The sequence below is a fragment of the Brachypodium distachyon genome, chromosome 4 (assembly GCF_000005505.3).
Source record: "Brachypodium distachyon strain Bd21 chromosome 4, Brachypodium_distachyon_v3.0, whole genome shotgun sequence".
Taxonomy (NCBI): domain Eukaryota; kingdom Viridiplantae; phylum Streptophyta; class Magnoliopsida; order Poales; family Poaceae; genus Brachypodium; species Brachypodium distachyon.
Window position 1 is genome coordinate 30,595,551 of NC_016134.3, and position 15,645 is coordinate 30,611,195.

The following is a 15,645-nucleotide window of genomic DNA, read 5'->3' on the forward strand; positions in this document are numbered from 1 at the left end:
GTACGAAATGTGAAGTACTCCCTCCGTGCTGAAATTCTTGTCGCAGACACTTCACATATAACATTTTATAAAAATGTCCTCCAAATTAAAATAATTACAACCCAGAAATGGGGCTGCTCCTCGACTCCTCGTCCTGCCGCCGCCGCTTCTCTTCGTCCCCTTCTCTCGTCGAGCCACCGCCACCGGATCTAGACTCGTCGCCACCGGATCCGTGGTCGCCCCCACTAGATCCGGTCTCCTGCTCCTCCTCGGGCTGTCACCAGGTAGCCAATGGATCCTCGCGAAGAAACCCTAAATCGCCGCCACTGCTCAGCCTCCTCCCTTCGGGCTTCGTGACGACGGCGACCGGATCCGGCCTCGTAGCCAACGGATCCGGCAAGATTCAACTCGTTCTTGCTCTCCTTTTGGTTTGAACGAGCTTCTTCGCACGCGATGACGGAGAGAAAAGGAGAGGGGAAGGTGGAGGGGAGCGGCGCGGAGAAAGGAGGGGAAGATGGAAGGGAGGGCAGTGGAGCTGTGGAGGCGACCGGAGTGCCGCTGGGGCGAGAGGGAGAGTGGCGGCGGGGGCGAGAGGGAAGAGGGGGGGGGGGGTCGGGTCGGGGGCCTTGAGCCGGAAAGAGATGGATATTACTAAGAGGACGGCGGAGCAAGGCTGTAAAAAGAGGAGGGTTTTCTTTTAAAAAAAAGCCGTTACGACAAGAATTTCGGGAAAGAGGGAGTAGGAACAAGAAACACGGCAAGAACTGTGCAGTGAGAACAAGTGTAGAAACACCGCAGCAGGGAACCAAAGCAGTAACATGGTGATATTCTCACCGTGAGAATGATGAAGTACTCCAATGTAGAAATTGTGCATCTAAAAACAACATAGACCAATGCAGAAACGCAATAGGAATTGTGGAGTTGCAATCAATGCAGCAAAAGTTGTGTAGTTGAAGGTTGAAACTGGTGCAAAGAAGCGGTAAAAATTGTGCATCACGAAGCGTAGTAAAAATTATTATGCAATTACAGAGTGTAGAAATAGAGTAGAAAAAAGAAGAATGGATAGACTAGTTCTGAATCGATTCAGATGCTTTCCAAGGAGGAGTTACCTTTTGAAGTTTCCGAATCAGTTTTTAAAAAATGATGCATGATCCATTTTGGTCATTAACTATATCTTAGGATAAGAAAACACCAAAACTTGTACATGTGGAAACAACTGAGAAATAAAAAGTACCCTCTCTCTCTTTCCGATCAATAATTTGTACTAAATCAGCGACAATATAAATAGTATGGAATACCGAAATTACAAAGTGTTTAATCATCTATATTTTTCCTGTTAAACGTTTACCCATTAACATTCTGCTAGAAAAATGATCATCCTTGAATTGGAATATTATAAGAGGAGAAATTTGTAAAGCGAAAACGTATGCCCATCGGTGACGTGCGGCCAGGAGACTGTGGTCCCTCAAATACGTACGGTGCGCGTTGGTGCGTTGTGATTGCATATATATACGTTTGCAATCACAAGAAATCATGACGTATATATACGGCCGTCCCTGTTGACACTTTTCGACATGAATTCTCCGCTTTTTCTTGCGGTATATATGAGCTCGACGTCAAGCTGTATGCATATGGGAGCGTGCCATGAACCTGCTCCAAAAACGATTTGACCGCCGGCGAACACGACGTCGACCCACTTTGTGCCCAAAAGTTTTGCCCATGTCGTCATCGCCGCTCTCCATCGTCTCTACATCTACAGTATCTATCTATAGTAGCCATGGCGGCCAGCAGGCAAGTTGTCCTCTGTATGCATACGTATTTGCTCACTGCTCTATGGCACCGACGGATATAATAGACACGCTAGTGCTGTATGTTCTGCTCCTGCGTCTCGTACTAAGTGACGAAATATTACATGTACCTGAACGTTTTTTGATATAGATACATTCATATTTAGACAAATTTGAGTCACTTAATATGAGACGGAGGGAGTAACTTCTAAGGGACATATATTGAAATCTAAGTGTCTTTATTTAAAATCTTTTTTCAATCCTTTTCATTCCCTCTATATTTAGTGCTGCTTATTTTTCACACTGTTTGCCAGATTAATTTGACTAGTACTCAATTAGTCAGGTGCAAAGTGAAAGAAAACAACGCTAAATAGGGTACAGAGTGCTCAATTTTTTTAATGGAATCTTGGACACTTAGGATGATCAAATTTACTCCAATTATTAATCAGGATACAGTTAACCGAAAAATAGTTGATTGATGAATCTAGACGCGTTGACGGATCCATCTAAGTTAAGAGCTGTTTTTTTTGGCGGTTGTAGGCTATGCAGCTCCGTTGACTTAATTAGAAGTGTGTCCGTGCGTCAAGTTAAGTTAATCAATCAGGTGGAGATATATGGGCATGCATGTTGCACAAAGTTGATGTCTGTGGAAAACAATATTTAGGTACAATCAATCATAGATGTCATGCAGCGGACAATTTGTCATTGCAAGTTGATGTCGTTGTACGGTGCGATTGTCAATTTGCCTTTGCCCTCTTTCTCTTCCCTTCCTCCTCCCTATCTTAATTTGACCAGTACTAGGCTGTGCGTTGAACCGAATATTTATCGATAACATTGCATACTTACTTTATTCTTCGTAATAATCCTAATACACAACACACTCACCTCCCCCACCCCTCCATCCTCTTCCGGGTCTTCCTCCTCCTTGCTGCCGCTGGAGACGGAGGTCGCGGGCGGCCCTCGAGGACGGCGACGGAGGGGTGTCTTCTCCGCGCTGCATGAAGGGCGGCAGGCGATGTGTGCTGCTGATGGCGTGGATGGCGGCCGGTCACGGGATGGTGGCTGCGGGTGGTGCAGTGGCTGGTCGGATCTGGCCCCTGTGTGGGCTTAGTTGCGGCCATATGACGCCGGTCGAGGTGGTGCAGGAGGCGTTGCCGTCGGTCCATCGTCGTGGGCACCGTCCTCATGGCAAAGGGCTGATACCTTCCGCGGTGCTGCAGGACGAGGTGGTGCAGGAGGTACCGCCTGCGGCCATGGGTTCGATCCGAGGCCTCGTATGGTGGCCTAGCATGGTGGCTCGGCCCAGGGAGGTCGGAGGAGCGCCGGATTTGTTGCTGAAAGTTGAAGGCGTCGTGCTCAAGCAGGTATATGGATTGTTCCTCCTGGCTTGTTGGAAGACGACGATTGATCTGGAGTCCCGACCCTCGGCAATAGCAACACGCTGGTCCGAAGGTTGTGTGACAGAGGTTAGAAGCGAGGCGGTGGTTGGCTCGTCTTTTAGCATCCTCTGTGTGGTATCCTACTAACGATGTGTCGTTATGATGATGGTACATGCCGATGTTTCGGCGTGTATCATATGGTAAGTGGAAGTTTGGTGGACACTTTTTTTCTCTTTTTGGATCGACTTTGTTCGGTTTCTTTGTCTAGCTTTGCTTGGATTTAATAATATATGGTCGTGTGCATCAGTCAATGCAGAGTCCGGGTTCTCCTCCTTTTCGAAAAAAAAACACACTCACCTGACTCACGTACACTGATCGTCCTCATCTCGGATTTAATTATTTCGAAATATTTCATTAATGCTTTGTTTCGATTCCCAGTGATTGACTGAAGCACCTACTCGTATGAGCAGCAAAAGGTCTATGCAGAGTTGTTGCAGATTCTGAAGTCACTTGAAGTACTAGCAAATGCAATAAACAATGAACAGAAGCGTCCGTCTGCCTTTTGATTTGACAACTCTTAACAAATGCCTTTTTACTAGCTGCCCAGTGCAGCTTTAGGACATTGTTAATTTAGCTAATTTATATTATTAACACAGTTTGTTTCCTTCTAACGACGCGATCGAGACAGTTTGCCAATCGTATCAGATTCATCGTCAGCAGGTACGTAGGCGGATCGAATCCGTTAGCTTAATTAGCTAGCTAGCTCGGCGCACAATGACAAATATACAACAATATCCTGTAATAATTAGAATATGCAGTAACTTAATTGTAGCCGGCCGGTGAGAGTGATAATTGAGTGGTATAGTGCTCCTGTCTCGAACCCCCCAGGCAGGTTCCCCGTGGACACTCCGTCGAGTCGAGATACTTTTGTACTGGATTTTGTATCTTTGAAGGTTTTTCAGGTACAGTATTAATTAATTACTGTAATTTAACAAAATGAACCTCATTTTCAAAATCCAGTGAAAAATTATCATGGTGTTAACGTTTAACTAGATCTTTCGTGCAAAAAGTAATTTTTTAAACTAGATCTAACTTCTTGCCTTTGAGCCTGGCTAGGTCCGCATCATACACGACGACGTCAATTTTCGTACAGCCCGTTTGGCTTGTCAATAGGGCCGGAAGAACGGAATTCATTTTAGATTCAAAGAACCAATTTGTTTGGATGGCATAGAATTGGGTGCAGGAATTCAATCTCAAATTTTGTGGATTCATACCTATAACTAACTTCAATTCCTTTATAGAAGACATCATTTCTTTGCAATTATCTCTCATTCTACAAACCATGTGCCAGAAAAACATGATTTTTGAATATTGAATTCAAATTCATTAAAATATTGATTTCATTTCATTTACACAAAACGAAATTGAGCGGTACCAAACAAATTGTCAGTGTTTTTTTTAGAACATAAGAATACGAGGGGGCCGACGCTACATACAAAGCTGTTGAGATATGTGGGCTCAACGCAGGACAAGTTTTTGTTGTCATGGACTGTCATTTCTTAAAAGAAAGAAGTTCATATTTCACCCCCAAATGTATCTCTTGGGATGCATAACCCTTTGAAGTCGAAAACAGTTTAATTTTGACCCCAAAATCTCTAATACCATGTAAATCACCCCATGAAGCGGTTTTTATGCTGATTTGGCTGATTTGAAGCGGTTTTGCTTTTTATTTGCATTTGTTAACCTCTTTCGACCGATGACGTGGATGCATTTCCCAAACACAGCAGTCCGGCGGCCCAAGATGCCGTCGCTGGGATGCGGCGAGAGGTCGGTGAGGAAGGACAGCATCGCCACCCTCTACCCATCGTCAACGCCGGCATGGCTGCAGAGCAAAGCTAACACAGCCAGCAACAACACACGCACTCCCTCCCTCTCAGCCCCCTCTATTTCTTCTCCAGAATTGCTGTGCTACGACACTTCAATGTCCGATCTCTGTACAATTACTGATCATGTGGTGTGCAGTAATTTTGTCAAGCATATGGATGGCTAGACCCATCTTCTGCTCCCCCGAATCTCCCTTTTTCTCCTCCAAGTTTTCCCTCAGGCCATGAATTCCGGCGAGCCGCCGCCCACCGTTCCAACGCGAGCGCAGGCCTGCGCAGCTACCCACTGCCACCGCACAGCCATCCCGCGCCCTCCCCCATGAGCGCCTAGAAGCTGTGCGCACTCCAGCGGCCGTGAGGCGCTCGTCTTCCTCGTCTCCGACGGAGAGATGCCGCCCTCGGATCCGCTCCGCCGCCGCCTCCCGGACCCCGTAGGGTGTACCTGGAGCACCGCCTCGACTTCTCTAAGCCACCAGCGACCTCGACCGGGCCTCCCGCGCCCCGAAGCAGCCCCGCCGCGCAGCTCCTCGTCTGCCGCCGTCGGCCACGACGCCCCGCCGACTCGGTCCACCCCTTGCCTGGCCGCTGCCTCCATTCGACTTGCCGTGCCGGCGCGCACGCGTCAAGCTCCCCCGCGCGCCTCGCCTTGCCTGCAATCGTCAGATCGGCCTCCGTCTTCCCCGCGTCCGGCGAGGTCTTCCCCGCCAACTCCACTGCCCTACTCGTCCTCGACCATCGCTTCCATTATCAGCCCCCCCATGAGCTCATCCTCCCCCTTCCTCTTCCCCCCGCCTGTCTCGCCGGCGCCGGCGCGTCTTGCTGCCGTGGCCGCGTCCAGTGCAATGGGAAGATGAGAAATGCAGCCACGTCATCGGTCAAAAGAGGTCAAAACCGGTTCAAATCAGCCACATCAGCGCAAAAACCACTTCATGGGGTGATTTATCAGGTAAGACTTCAGGGGTTGTGTGAATAGCCGACTAACAATTTTACTTTTTCTTTTCACTTTTAGGGATATAAGCATCATACATGGGTTCACTAAAATGTCTAAATGATGAACACTTCTAGTATGAGGCAATAGCCGAAGCACTGAAACAAGCAATAGATAATCAATTGAAACTAACTTGATAGCCGAAGCACAAGATAAATAATTAAGTTTTGCAAATAAGTAAAGGGGCAATAATGATACCACAGAGGAAGACGAAGATATCACCGGAATTCCACCTATTGGGGTCGATGTATATACGTCTCCGTTTGGAGGAGTGCTCTATCACAAAGGTAGATGCGTCACAAATGCTCACTCTATTCTCCAACTCACCACACCACAAAGGTGGGACGAGCTCTCACAACACCATAAAGGCGAGGTGAGTTCCACTAATAGCTTACTTGAGGGTGAACGCCAACCCTTACAAACTTGACCGGGACTCTCGCCACAACTTAATTGGAAGCTCCCAATCCGAGGAGAAGGGCACGTCTCCACAACTTAATTGGAAGCTCCTTCCCGAATCCACAAGCACCACCTCACAAGATTAGTGGCCTTGAGGAGCACCTTCCGGCTAGGGATCCCAAAATCCTAAGAGTAACAAAATCCACAAAGGAAACAAGTGGAATCAACTTTTTGACTTGGTGAAACCCTAGATCTTGATCTTCTCCTCCAATCCTCAAAAGATGAATCAAATGGGGGAACTAGGGAGGGAGATCAAGGGAAATGAAGCTCTTGTGTTCTTGGGGTGAGAGAGGGGCTTTTCTTGGCTGTGCTTGGTCTAGAAACCTGTTGGGGACGAAACCCCTTTAAGTAGCCTCGAAATCTAACCGTTACCACCAATTTCAGTTAAACCAGTACCTGGGAGGAGGCAGACCAGAAGTTCTAGGGGGTGGAACTTATGCCCTGCTACCGGCCTCCTACCGCTATACGCAGTTGGATTCCAGTAGCGTTACTGTACCTGGGCAGAAGTTCTGCCAACCGGAACCTCCTCTTATTTAGGAGGTAGTAACGGCTAAAACTGAAATTGTTTGGCAGACTTAGAAGGATTAAAGCAACTCTCAACTCAAAACTCGGTTTAGGCTTTATGTGGGTGCAATTTAGTAGATTTGTGTAGGTGAAGTTGATTCACCCAAAGCTTTCCCAAATGGACTTCCTCTTTATAATACGGATTTTCCTACGACTCAATAAAATAAAAAGTCGTAAATCTTTATACGCTCTTTTCCTTTTTGAGGGCGATGAATCGTGTCACAACACTAGTTATCAAATCTGAAAACACTTGGCGAACGATTAGTCCACAAGTTATGTTGTCATTAACACCAAAACTCATTAGGGATCGAAATGCCCTTTCAATCTCCCCCTTTTTGGTGTTTGATGACAACACAACGATTTGCAAATAATATGTAACAAAGAAGCTTAGTAAAGATATGCAATAAGCTTAACACAAGCGAATAAAATATAGACGGGCTTCTCCTAGCTATATGCACTATTTTGAATTTATTTTTGGAATGCAAAGTGCACATATATGCTAGGATCAATGCTCCCCCTAGATTTTATAAGCGAATACTCAATTGCAAAGGATCAAAGATATTTCAATGAGAGCTTCACAAAGATATGCAAGGGATCATTCATACAAGATATAGAGCATACCTCCAAGAGGCATATCAAAAGTGAATGACCCTACATGGACTTATCCGATAATATATAGAACAATGCTTCCATGAAGCATAATGGGTTAGATAAATCCAACAATTGAAATCATACCTTTTGCATTGAGATAATGCCATGGAGCAATTCTAGAAGGGCAAAACTAAAAACATCTCCACAACACAATTAGTAAGACATGACATGGATATAAAGCACATATGAGATATAGCAAGTCACAATAGGCATAAAGCATATCACAAAGTGAACATTAAGCACATGACTAGCTATTGCATCTCAAGCATATAAATAAAATGTCTTGCGCACATTGTATGAAAGCATAAGGACCTAAAAAGGTCACCATTAGTTAAAAGCAATGACACAAATGGCACAAAAACGTATCGATCAAAGCACACACAAATAAAGTTCACAAGCACCATCAAATGAAATGCAAAGAGAAACGAGCTTGTGACTTTAAAACCCTTGCAAATCCCCGCAAGTCTAGCAATCTAAAACCTCACCACTCTCCCCTAATCTCTCCTAAACTTCTCTAAATCTCTCCCCATTTGGCATCAAGACACCAAAAAGGGAAGAACGTCCCTAAAAGGAGATCAACTGGACGCTATGGAGGCTTCAACTTCTTCTTTGTCTTGGGGGTCAACTTCTTCATAATGGGTTGGAGGTTGAGGTGGAAAACTTCATCTTCATCTCAAACTCCATGAATTGATTTCCATTCTTTAAGGGTGTCAAAATTGATTTGCTTCCACTAGCATCATCCATATTGATTGCTCTCAACATCTTCTTTTGATTGAAATGGATGATCTTTGCATTCTTGTTGGAAACAAACACTTTCTTCATCTTCCGTTCCATCTTTCCAAACAAACTCTCATCCTTGCTTGGGGCTCTATGTGGCAAAAACACAATCAACACAAACACCCAAGTCACCTTCATAACCAAACCTCGACTCGGCATGCTTCTTCATCTCTAAAGATCTCTCACTTTCTCTCATTTTCTTTGGCCTTGCTTGAGCTAGCACTTGTGAAAGATCTATAGATACGAGGGAATAGATAAGCACACAAACTTTCGGGAACAAAGCTACTCCAAGACTAAATTCCACCACTAGACATTGCAACTTCTCTCCAACCACACCTAGGGTTCCAAAATTAGAACTCTAGATAATGGGGAATTGAAAAATTATTGGCTTTCATGGTAGAGGAGATGAAGGACAGCGGTTTCCTTGGAATAGATCTTTGGGAGGACCGGATAACCGGTGGATCCAAGCATTAGTTTGGGGAGTTCACCAAAGAAGGGAGTGGAGGAACTATAGGGTTGGGGAGTTCACCAAAGAACGGATGGAAAAGGAAGAAAACTCCCACTTGATCAGCCCCAGCCCACTCTTTAGAAATCCACTATCGGTGGTTGTACCGCCCTGTGAAGGGTGGTTGTACCACCTTCCGGTAGTACCGCCCTGGAATGGCGGAACCTCCAAGTTTCAAAACAAGGAACTTGTGCTTTGAGAATAGATGGTTTCAAGATAAGATTAAAGGCTTAGGATAAGATGCACACGAAGGATATAATATGGCAATACACACTCAAATTGCAAGTTGCAAATTAAAACCAATTATGAGTGTTTTTCCATAGATAATCATATAATGTCATATTGTCTAGTTATGTAATGAATTCCAAATAAGAACCAACTCCTCACATGAGGAGGTGGTGGCCTAAGCCACCAAGTTTGAGTATATATGATTTTGACACCACGAAGATAGATCTTGGGCTCAAGAATCAAACCTCACATTTAAGCACAAAGTAAATAAAACAATTTATGCATAGTAGAAGTAGCATTTGCCCATGAATAGATCTATGCTTCCCCTACATTCATGCCTACACCAAAACAAGATAAATGTCAACCGTGGGTAGGTGTGCAAGTTCATCATACCATATTACTTGAACCTTATGATATTTAGCTCACACCTCAATTCATAGTAATCTTGCTTCATCAAGTGGCTTCATGAAAATATCCGCTAGTTGCTTGCCGGTGGCTACAAATGAGAACTCAATATATATCACCATGAGCCATGTGCTCTCGAATGAAGTGATGACGAATCTCAATATGCTTCGTCTTGCTATATGTTGCACGACATTGTGGGCAATCATGATAGCAATCTCATTGTCACACAAAAGAGGCACACTTTCTCAAGTGATTCCAAAGTCCAATAATGTTTTTCTCATCCATAACACTTGTGCACAACAACTTGCGGCTGCAACATACTTGGCTTCGGTGGTTGATAGAGACACACAATTTTGCTTCTTAAAAGACCAACACACCAAAGACCTACCAATAAATTGGCAAGCCCTGGATGCGGGCCTCATATCCATTTTGTCTCTCGCCCAATCCAAATCCGAATATCCAATAAGCTTGAAACTTGATCCTTTAGGATACCATAATCCAAAGTTTGAGGTACGAACCAAGTATCAAAAGATTCTTTTGACCGCCACTAAGTGACAATCTTTTGGTGCGGATTGACATCTTGCACAAACACCCACACTCAACATAATATCCGATCTAGATGCATAAAGGTAGATTAAAGATCAAATCATAAAACAATATACCTTTTGATCCACATATTACCATTGGGATCGAGATCAAGAGAGCTTGATGTTTGCATTGGAGTCCTTGCACACTAGACAGCATTCATCTTGAATCTCTTGAGCATGTCTTGGGTATATTTAGCTTGATTAATGAAAATCCGTCCTCTCAATTGTTTGATTTTGAATCCAAGGAAGAGCTCCAATTCATCCATCATAGACATCTCAAACTTATCGGTCATTAGCTTAGAAAATCATCACTCAAAGCATTGTTAGAAAAAACAAATATATATGATGTCATCAACATATAGTTGGCAACTCACCACCAAATCTCTTAGTAGAAAGAGTGGAATCAATTAGCCCAATTTCAAACCCACAATCCACTAACAACTCTCTAAGGTGCTCATACCACGCATGTGGAGCTTTCATAAGTCAATAGAGCGCCTTATCAAGTTTATAGATGTGGTTAGGAAATTTAGGATTCTCAAATACCGATGGTTCTTTGACATACACCAAATCATTTAGTGGAACATAGATAAATGCACTTTTAATGTGATGCATATGCAAAGTAATATTATGGTGTGATTCATATTTAAGCAAGATATGAAAAGATTCAAGGAGAATAAGGAAGCGAAAGTTTTACCGTAGTCAATAACTTCGACTTGGGAGAACCCTTGAGCCACCAATATTTCCTTGTTATGAATTACTTGCCCTTGGCAACTTGCTTGTTCTGGAAAATCCATTTAGTCCCAATGACATTCTTGCAATTAATCTTTTGGCTTCTCAACCAATGACCACACATCGTTGCGCTCGAAGTTGTTCAATTCTTCATGCATGGCATTAAGCCAATCCGGATCTTTGAGTGCTTCATGTACCTTTTGAGGCATAACACAATAGACAAAAGCATGATGTTCAGAAAAGTTATCTAATTGTCTATGGGTTGTTCCCCCTTCCTCACGCTTCCGAGGACATTGTCCAATGTGTGTTCTTGTTGTTGAAGACGTGAGGCGATCCTCATTGGACGACGATCAAGAGCTTCTTGAGATGTAACTTGAGGCTCAATGAAAGCTTGATCAATTGAGGATCTTGATCTTGGGCGTCATTTGGTGATGAATCACCAACATCTTGAGTTTGATCTTGCCCTTGATCAACTTGGTCACCAACATGAGGGACTTGTGCATGTTCTTGGTTTGCTTGTGGATCTTGTGTAGGTGAGGGCTCCACTTGAGTAGAGAATTGTTCTTCTCCTTCTTCCACACAGGGTTCCTTAATGGGCATGATTTGACCTATGCCCATTCTTCGTATGGCTTGGGAAGAAATTTCAACATCTACATTCAAAAGATCAACTTGCCCCACATGGGAGCCATTATTCTCATCAAACTCCATGCTACAAGATTCTTCAACAATTCCAACGGATTTGTTGTTGACTCTATAAGCATGGGGGTTAGAAGAAAAACCAAACAAATATGCCCTCATAAGTTTTATGTTCAAATTTAGCTAAACGAACATCTTTCTTGAGAACGAAACACTTACAACCGAATACCCGAAAGTACTTGAGGTTGGCCTTGTGTCCCGCTAGAATTTCATAAGGAGTCTTGTTCAAGATCTTGTGGAGATAGAGATGGTTGTTTGCATGGCATGCGGTGTTAGTTGCTTTGGCCCAAAGTTGTATGGAGAGTTAAACTCCTCCAACAATGTCCTTGCCGCATCCATACGAGTCATATTCGTTCTCTCCACTACACCATTTTGTTGATGGGTATATGCAGCGGAATATTGAAGTTTGATACCCTCATTACTCAAAAATTTATCCAATGTGTAGTTCTTGAACTCGGTGCCGTTATCGCTTCTAATAGCCAAAATATTTGAATCATATTGGCATTGGGCTTCATTGGCAAAGTCAATGAAGGTTTGTTGGGTCTGACTCTTGAACTTCAAGAATATACCCATGTGTACCTATAATAGTCATTAACAATTGCCAAACAATATTTCTTACCACCAAAACTACCATTAGTTGGAGAACCAAGGAGATCCATGTGAATGAGCTCCAAGGGCCTCTTGGAAGTGATTATATATTCTTGTGGGAATGCCTCTTCTCATGTAATTTACCTTCAATGCAAGCACACTACAAGCACAATCTTTGGCAAAATTCACATTAGTTAGTCCAAACACACGTTCCCCCTTTTAGAAGACTTTGCAAAGATCTCATATTAACATGAGTTAAATGGCAGTGCCAAAGCCATCACATATCAAATTTAGCCATTAGACATGTTTTGGTTTTAGTGGGTTTCTTGGAGAAATCTACCACGTAAAAACCATTTTCCACATATCCAACATATGCTAATTTAAGAGTCTTGCTACATACAAGGGTCACATGGTGTAAACCAAATAAATATGAAAATCTCATAAGTGCTTATTGACAAATGGAAAGTAAATTGAATGAAAGAGTTTCAACAAGAATGAAGTTCTCAATGGAGGAATCCAAAGATATTATCACTTTGCTTAGACTCAATACCTTTTAATTTGAAGAGTCCCCAAATATAACTTGGTTGTAACCAGATGTATAAGGTTTAAGCTCAACAACCAAATCCTTGCATGCTCCCGGTCATATGATTTTTAGCACTGCTAAAGATTATCCATGACGCACGACCGGAAGCAAACACCTACAAGATCAAGTCTTGGTCTTAGGAACCCATTTTTCAATGGATCCCCTTTTGTTAGCAACAAGGGTCTTAGGAATCCATATAGACCATTCAATATATTCATAAGGAGAGCTAACATATTTAGCATAAACATGCCCATCATTAGCACGACAAAGAACATATGAGGGATTGAAATCCCCGGCACTATTATCATAAGTGACGTTGTCACTCTTCTTGTTCTTAACCTTCTCCTTAGCCAACTCCCCCTCCTTCACAAAAGAAACGTTAGTTTGGGGAGTAGGCTTGGTCTTTTTCTTCTTATTGTTGCTCTTGGACTTGGGAGTATACCCAAGCCCTTCCTTCCTTATAGATTCCTTTTGATTGCTCAAAAGGTCGTTGAGGTTCTTCTCCCCTTGGATGCAAGTGGCTAGACCCTTTTCAATTTGGGCCTTCAACCTAGTGTTCTCCTCCACAAGAGATGCATGCTCACAACAAGGGTTAGTTGAAGCAACATTAACATTAAGAGGACTAGAACCATTTCTTTAACCAAATTGTATTGAAGATGATCACGAGACTCTTTGAGAGTCTTAAGCTCACTCGTCAAGGATTTGTGATCCCTTTCAAGTTGTTCAAAGTCCACAAGGAGTCTAACATGGCCATCCTCAATTATTAATTTTATCCAAATAATCACTAGCAAGCGAAATAGCATGATTATAAGAATCTTTAACTTTAGAAAGCTCCAAAGTAAGAGATTCTTCAATGGCTTCCCTATTTGCTTGCTCATCCTCCAAAGCTTGGGAGAGCTCTGCGATCTGCGGCTTCACGTTCAAAACAATCCTTCTCAATGATGATCGCTTCTTTTTCCTCAAGAAGGGCATTGGCTTCACCTAATTGTTCCAAGAGGAGTTCAAAATACCTCTTGGTCTCTCCCTTTATGCTAACCATGAACTTATTAAAACCATCTACCTCAACCTCAGCCACATCTTGTTCTTCCACACAATTCATCAAAAATGCACTTGATTGCATGATAGTTTTATTGGAAGGAGTTACGATGTTACCTTTGGCCATGAGGCACTTGTTGGTGAAGCTCTTGTTTTTGTTGGGGGAGTCGAATAGGGACATTGAAGGTGAGGAGGAGATGGAAATGGCAATGAGGGCCACTTCCACTACCTCGTCATCTTTTCCTTCTTCATCATCTCCCGACAAGTATTCTTCTTGAGCCACCGACACACTTTGTGGCTTTAAGCTTGTAATATACTTTGAATTACTTGGCTTGAAGTTCTTCTTGTTGTCCCAAAACATTCTTGAAGCTAGAGCCATATGCTCATTATAAGCATATTCTATTGCTTCGGGGCAACTCTCCTCTTCTTCTCTGTCTTCTTCCTCTTCTTCTTCTTGATGTGACACCTTGGCCTTCAAAGCAAGGTTTGTGACAACATAATTCCAAGCTTCTTTGGCGGTGGTGCACGAATGGATATGAGGAAGATTCTCCACTTGAAAAGACTTTTCAATAATATGCAAAGCACTTGCATTGAGTTGATTATCAATATACTCTCTCGGAGTTAAGTTTCTTGAATCTTGTGGATTTTACCCGTCCTCAATGATCCTCTATAATTCTATTGAAGTTCTACAAATATAAGTTCTCATACAAAATAACCAATTAGAAAAGTTAGATGCATTTAGCTTTGGTGGAGGGCCTTGAGGGAAAAAATGAGGCATGTAAATGGAAGGGGATGCATAATGTTGAGATGAGGACACCTCACAATATGACCCCAAGCCACCTATTCCTTGGGATTGGTTTTCTCTCACATCAGTAGCACTAGCCTTATCTTTTATTGCTTTGGCATCCACACCCGGTTTGTCCATTTCCTCAACCGGTAAGGATTTGGGCAACTCGGGGTTGGTATAAGATGTAGTGGGAGCATTGGCTTTAAGGCACTTGACCACTACGGATTTAACCTCAATGAGTATGGATGGCTTAAGATATCTCAAAAGCTTAATCAACACGTCCATACTGACTTTGGTGCCCATAGTAGCTTTGTTTCCAACCAGCTCACTCACGTTAGCCATACTCTTAAGGCCGTTAAGCCCTATTTAAGAGACGAAGCTCTGATACCAATTGAAAGATCCGTATGGTCGACTAGAGGAGGAGGGGGGTGAATAGGCGACTAACAATTTTACTTTTTCTTTTCACTTTTAGGGATACAAGCATCAATACATGGGTTCACTAAAATGTCTAAATGATGAACACTCCTAGTATGATGCAATAGCTGAAGCACTAACACAAGCAATAGATAATCAATTGAAACTTGCTTGATAGCCGAAGCACAAGATAAATAATTAAGCTTTGCAACTAAGTAAATGGGCAATAATGATACCACACAGGAGGCCTACATGGATGGCATCGTCATCAAATCGAAGCGCGGGGACTCGCTGATTGATGACCTGCGGGAAACGTTCGATAACCTTCGCAGGATCAAGCTCAAGCTGAACCCCGAGGAATGCACCTTCGGTGTGGACTCGGGTCAGTTTCTGGGTTTCTTGGTTTCACATAGGGGGATACAAGCCAATCCGAGCAAGATAGAAGCCATCGAGAAGATGGAGGCCCCCCGCAAGGTGAAGGACGTCCAGCGCCTCAACGGCTGCGTTGCCGCGTTGGACCGTTTCATCTCAAGGCTGGGCGATCGCGCCCAGCCTTTTTTCAAGGTGACGAAGAAGAAGGGTCCGGTTGATGGGACTCCCGAGGCCGAGGCGGCGTTCCGGGAA